Source organism: Eriocheir sinensis, chromosome 41, assembly GCF_024679095.1.
Source record: "Eriocheir sinensis breed Jianghai 21 chromosome 41, ASM2467909v1, whole genome shotgun sequence".
In the NCBI taxonomy this organism is placed as follows: domain Eukaryota; kingdom Metazoa; phylum Arthropoda; class Malacostraca; order Decapoda; family Varunidae; genus Eriocheir; species Eriocheir sinensis.
In genome coordinates this window covers 14,440,902-14,447,911 of record NC_066549.1, presented here as the reverse complement: position 1 = coordinate 14,447,911, position 7,010 = coordinate 14,440,902, and positions in this window count along the sequence as shown.

Genomic DNA, 7,010 nt, shown 5'->3' with positions numbered 1-7,010 from the left:
GTCACCCTCCGCAGCGCCCCTACTCAATCACCACACTTATCAGTGACCTGCGAGCGCCTTTTCCGTTTCCTAAGATCCAAAGTGATGACGTTAAAAAAAATATAATATGAGACGCAAACCAGTTTTTGATTCAAGGATAAAATGACAAATGACCTCCGAACCGAACGACACGAACAAGTTCCTCTGATGCGTCGCCGGAATGAAAGGGAAAGAGAAAACCGCGATGCTCTGGCCTTCCTCTCTTTCGTCCTCTTCCTCTGGTGGCTGGCGAGGAGGGTGGCTCCAATATCGCTCGGGGATAAACTTTGGTAGCGAACAGTTGGTCACGGCCGCACACCTCCCGGACTTTGGCGAGTACTAATGGTCGCGTGTGGCGGGGCGAGGGACCGTAATGGGCTGCTAGAGTTGCATGCGTCGTGGGAAACAGACCTTAATTTAAACAAGTGCGTGTGGGAGGGAGTGGCAACGGTCGTAATACGTTAGAGTGCGTGGGGATGTCAGCAGCCGTCTCTCTCTCTCTCTCTCTCTCTCTCTCACACACACACACAGATAAACACGGAGCTCAAAATGCAGTGGTTAACACGCTTGCCACACAAACAAGAGGTCTTGGGTTGGATTCCCGGGCGAAGTGGAGACGATAGGCACTTTCCTTTAAACCGTGCCCCAAGCCTACCCAGCAGTAAATGGGTACCGGATGTCAGTCGGGGATTACGTCTCCCTCCCAGGAGTGTGTGGGTGTGAGGCTTCAGCTGTACCCAATGATCCGTCACTTGAGAGCTCTAAACTCATTCAGGGAGGGTACTGGTTGGCGATCGGGAGTCTATCGCGGAGTCAGAATATGGTGAATTACACACACACACACACACACACACATGCAATCACGAGAATGACTAGGTTTGTGGAAAGGGAGTAACTATGAGGTTTCTTACGTATGACGCTATTATCTGGCGGACCGATGACCCTCCCAAATTATTGACTATAATTTAAGCCTAAAGGAAACTTAGTAGTCTGCTATGAACTCTTCTCTGATGCCAAAATGATCTCCTATAGCAAGGTACGGTAACCAAAAATAGTAATAGAGCCTTTATATTTTTGTTTCATAAAAAAAAAAAATATAGTACAACTGATCGAGCCGCAATGTAAAAAAAAAAAAAAAAAAAAAAAAAAAAAAAAAAACACTTCCATAAAGCAAAAGATACTCCAGAGGTAGGAGAATACTTACAAAAGATAAAACAAGGAACCATTATTACGAAGATTCAGGGGCCACAAGCAAGGTAAAGAGACCTTGGCCACAAGAGCCTTTTGAAAGAGCCGAATGAAGCTCCGGAGCTGCAGGTTGCCGACCTCTGTCCCAAATAAGGAATGATGAGATCACATTTTCTTTCCTGTATTTCCAGATACTAACATTGCCTCATTAGAAAAGTAAAAAATTACTTTTATTTGATCAGAGCTACTGTAACTTTATGAACAAGTGGCGAGTACATTCATGCTCTCTTTAATTGGAACATTATTAAAAAATCCCTATAGTCTTAATTGACATTTTTTCTGTACCAAACTAGCATAATATCAGAGTTGTAATTGTCACTATCATGTTTACACCAAAAAATCTGCGTGCTGTACATTATTCATGTTGTAATGAACACTGTTGGCAAAATAAGAGCATTCATCGATATATCCTATAACACTCCATCCCGTGGTTAATAGGAATGCATCAGTGCGGCCTCTTGGTCATGCTCTAAAAATCATATACTAGTGGTGGAAGGTAGTGTTGAAAATTTTGCCACTCAACATTACTCCGACATGATGCTGCATTCCTCTGTCCCTCCAATCAGAGCGCGGGAGGTCTTGGTCCTGGTCTTTGTCTTGGTCGGGAGGTTGTTTACATTGCTGCTAAACATATCGTACGCTGCCGGCATCAAGTATTATACTTATTTCATATTTCTAATTTAAATCATAACACATAATATATCTTTAGCATCTTATAATATTACATTCACTATATGGAACTTTAAAGGAACACTATAGAGCATGTGACGATTGTTTATGTGGGAAAAAATATATTTAAATTTCCTATTTCTTGCATTTCCTCGTTTCTAAGATACTACTAGCAAGTCAAGTGTCTCAATACCGTAGCTGTGAGAAAAATGTGATTTCTAAATAATAGCAAAAAACTAGTAAGAAAAATTAATTGAACGTACGCCGCATGCATATTCATTTTTGGTAGTTCCACCAGGGCCACCAGATGGCAGGTGTGTTCAGTGAAGGAACCAATTGAGTCATAGCATGTTCGTGTACGTAGTGGTACCAGCATTGGACGCATTAGGACTCAGGAAGACTGATCCTAAAAACGATCATTACTATATCTACTTCCCAAGATTTAATAATTTAGGGGGGGCCACGATAACTCAAATTACCTTGGAGGGGGCCACTGCCGAAAAAAGGTTGAGAAACCCTGCTCTAGAAGCTCCCGAATGCTCCTAGCAATAATCGACTCCAGCATCTTGTCTACAACTGATGTTAAGCTAACTGGACAATAATTCGAGGTGGGTGACTTGTTTCCCTTTTTGAAAATCGGCGTCACATTAGCTACTTTCCATTGGCTGGGCGCGTACCCAGAATTTACCGACATCTTAAAGATATCGGTAAGTGGGCCACTGAGGGCCTCCCTGCATTCTTTCAGGACACGCGGGAATATTTCGTCAGGGCCTGGCGATTTGTTTTTCTTCAACCTACCAATCTCATCCTGAACTACCTGCTTGGTGATGGTCATATCTCTCAACTTGTCGTTATCTTCTCCCTCATATACCTGAACTCTCTCCGGAATGGTTGTTAGATTTTCCTGTGTGAAAACTGAGAGGAAATAGTCGTTCAACATTTTACACATATCTTCCCCATTCTCAACGAGCTCTCCTGTGTTTGTTTTCAACGGCCCAATTCTCTCCCTTGTTTTCGTTCCGTATAATTTGAAGAAGCCCTTGGGATCGCTCTTGGCCTCGTTGGCTACCCCTGAGGTGGGTTTCCCCATTCTTTATTTTTCTATAAATTTACAAGAGGTTAACGAGGAGAAGGAAGATGATTAAAAGATTTAGAAGAGGATTAAGAGGAAATGGAAGAGGATTACGAGATTGAAAAGAGGATGAGGAGGTTTACAAGAGGTTTACCAGGAGAAGGAAGAGGATTAAGAGCTTTAGAAGAGGATTAAGAGGGAAAGGAAGATGATTAAGAGGTTTACAAGAGTGTTAAAAGGAAAAAGAAGAGGATTAAGAGTTTTAGAAGAGGAGTAAGAGGAAATGGAAGAGGATTACGAGTTTTAGAAGAGGATTAAGAGGTTTAAAAGAGGTTTACGAGGAGGAATAAGACTAAGTGATTTAGAAGAGGATTAAGAGGAAAAGGAGGAGGATTAGTAGGAAAAGGAAGAGGATTAAGAAGTTTAGAAGAGGATTAAGAGGATATGGAAGAGGATTACGAGTTGTAGAAGAGCATTAAGAGGTTCACAAGAGGTTTAGAGGAGGAGGAAGAGGATTAAGAGATTTAGAAGAGGATTAAGAGGAATAGGAGAAGGATTACGTGGTTGACTGTGGTATATCCACGGGTCCCGATAGTTATTATTATCATTATTATTATTATTATTATTATTATTATTATTATTATTATTATTATTATTATTAATAGCAGCAGCAGCTGCAATAGTAGTAGTAGTAGTAGTAGTAGTAGTAGTAGTAGTAGTAGTAGTAGTAATAGTAGTTGTAGTAATAGCAGTAGTAGTAGAAATATCATCAATATTATCATAATCATCTTTTTCGATATCATTATTTTTACTATTATTATTATTATTATTATTATTATTATTATTATTATTATTATTATTTTTTTTTTTTTTTTTCAAATTTTCATTCTTGTTCACCCTATAATTTTTTTTTCATGGTGCAGCTACCAATATAAGTAGAGGCTTACAATTATTTATGTCAATATGGTAGTATAGTTTCCACCAATAACTATGCAGTGTAACACAGTATTACTTTGATTCTTCCGCCATTACTATCACCTCCACCGTCTCATTTCTCCCCTCCTAAGTCTTTCTCTCCCTATTTCCCAAGCGTCACCACATGCTCTGTCAGGGACTTTGCTCTCCTCATAGAATATGCATGTGTTGCTGCGTCGCCCAAGAACACCGAATTACTTTGCGTTTATGGACTTCCTGAGTCGCATGAGGGAGGTGCCGGAATGTGTGGTCGGTGGGGCAGCGGAAAGCTTCGAAGCATGACAGGCGGCCAAAACGCCCCGTCGTGACCTGAAAGGTTCCATGACTCTCGGCGTGTGAAGGACGTCACTCTCGCTGCATTGTCTGGGTTTGGTATGTGTTGATGAAACGCTTCTTAAACATAGTAAATTCATGAATAGCAATCTGTTACCTCTGAAGATTGGTTGTACAATTATAATATAGTGTAGCCTGACTGTCCTAACATACAGGTCAGAAAATTAGAGCGAAAGATTTAGAGAAACGTATGGGATGTGCGGGAACAGAAAAAGCGCCAATTGTGGATTTAGAAATAACCAATTTTTAAAGATATTATAATGATGAAGATCAAGAAAATAACATATGCGTAAAACAGGGAACACATAAATAACCAAAAGAACACCAGCAACTAAGAAACAGTAAAAGTCAAAACATACTAAAAAATAGCGGATGTGTGATATAAGAACAGTGGACCCATCATTTTCATCATCATCAACATACGCCGTACCATTATCATCAGCCATTACTAGTTCAATGCTATATAAAGACTTATCCTATCGCACCCACCTTTTTGTTTGATGTTTGTGTGTTTCATGCTGCTTTCATAAAAGTTCTGATCACATTTCTCCATCTGGTTCACTGTCTGCCTGATTCCTACAGTTTCTGATTTGCCACTCTTTTGCTTTTGTTCCTTCTGTTGTCCGTTCTATGCTTGATATGGCATGTTCACATCCATTTCTTGTCCTTGATAGTCACTGAAATATTTCCCATTTTGTCTGTTCCTTATGCAATAATGCGCGCTTCCTACTTCTCTATCCAGCAGTTTTCACTCCATTACTCCTTGTATTTTTAACTTTTCTCTAAATCATTTGCAGATGCCAGGTTTCCGTCAGAATTGGCAAGATAGACTGATTGTACATCTTTCTTTCCTGGAAAGTAGCAGGTTGTTACTCCGTATAATACTGTTTATCAAAAGCGTTCCATCCAAATTTATTATCTTCATTGTTTCTTTACCGGTTGCTGGGCTTCACATTTTTTGTCCTAGATATGTATGCTTACGTACTCCCTTATTATTTTTTTTCCCGATCATCATTGATTATCCTACTTCCTCTTTCTCTAAAGTTCATTACCATATGGCGTCAGCAGGCTTTCTTTTGGGGGCATGCTGGTCGGCCCCAGCCCGTTATGGCGCAGGCAAGTGTTTATAGTGGCGTCATCTTGCTTTGCTCATGCTGCCCCCACGGAACTCATCATTGGTTTTCTTTTAGAGAAATCACGCTGAACACACAGTCACCGCCTCCCAACTTATACTCTTTTTTTTATAATTATAAGCATTTTTATATCCAACTTTTTCTTGCACTTCCTTCAGTGGTCATGTTTCACGTCGGTGATGAAGTGGTCAGCATGTAAAGCTATGAATCTGCAGGCCTAGGTTTCAATCCCGGTCCGAAATGTCGGAGCACAGTCCACACAGCTGTTCATCATCCCTTTCGGTCTGGTCGATAAATGGATACCAAAGTCAACCTAGGGAAAGTAGCTGTGGTAACCAGGATGTAACCCAGGCCTTTTGTCCCTGAGTAATGAAATATTTCCCGACATGGGCTGAAGCACCAATGTAGAGGAAATAAGCACCGACGTCAAGCGCAGCCACAACGAATGCCCACAGCTTTCCATTACCTCTAACAAGTTTCAGCTCTATACATCAGTGTTGGTCTTACTATCGTAATGTATGCTCTTCCATTAATCTTTATGTTGATTCTACTGTTACATAGCACCCTTGACATCGTTCTTCATGCATTCCACCCTGACTTCACTATGTGTGGTATATCTTCGTCCAAATTTCAGTCCTCAACCACCGTTAAATCTAAGTATTGAAATCTTTCCACTGTCCTTAACCCTGTCCCTCTCTAATCTCGGAGTCTTGGTCTTCGTTTAACCTCAGATATTCCGTCTATTATCTGATGATCTTAAGTTCTCTGTTTCAAATAATCTCACTCCGTTGCTCTAATTTTAACTATTACGTCTCTGCTGGTATTCCATTTTCACGATATCATGAAAAACCTCGTTCTTCAGAGGATATCCTAGGTTTACTTAGCTATCCTACGGGACACCACATCCCCTATCAGATTCAGAGGTATAGATATGTTTTTTTTTTTTCAGCGCACTGCAGTGTCTATTGCCACTAAGGCCTATCAAGAATCTTGGGTGGAATATCTCGCTTTTCACCATTCTAAGATAAGGTCGAGAGACTCAATCGTTGCCTATAAAGCTTACTTTATGGGAGGCGGTGGCTGAGTAGTTAGCGTGCCGGCGCCGCGTCCAGGATGACGCAAGGTAGTCCTGCCCGCCACCACAGATGGTATTTTTTAATCACTGCCGAGTGGCCTAAGACTACCCACATGCTGTCCTGAAGACCACCTATCAACCCGGACTCTAGATTCTCTTTCTAAAACAGAGGCTCAAAGATGAATTCCGGGGGGGCAGCATGAGCCAAGCAAGATGGCGCTACTATAAACACTTGCCTGCGCCAGAACAGGTTGGGTCCGATCATAAGGCCCCACCAAGAAAGCCTACTGGAGCCATTGGCCGAAACGTAAAAAAAAAAAAAAAAACAAAAAAAAAAAAAAAAAAAAAGCTTTTGAATAAGAGTGACCCAACCATCCGGGAACAATCACTTGCCATTGGTCATATTATAAATAAAAGTCTCCATCATCCATTTTTTGTTTAAAAAATGAAACGACGAAAACTTACCAACTTAACTTCGTAAATAATT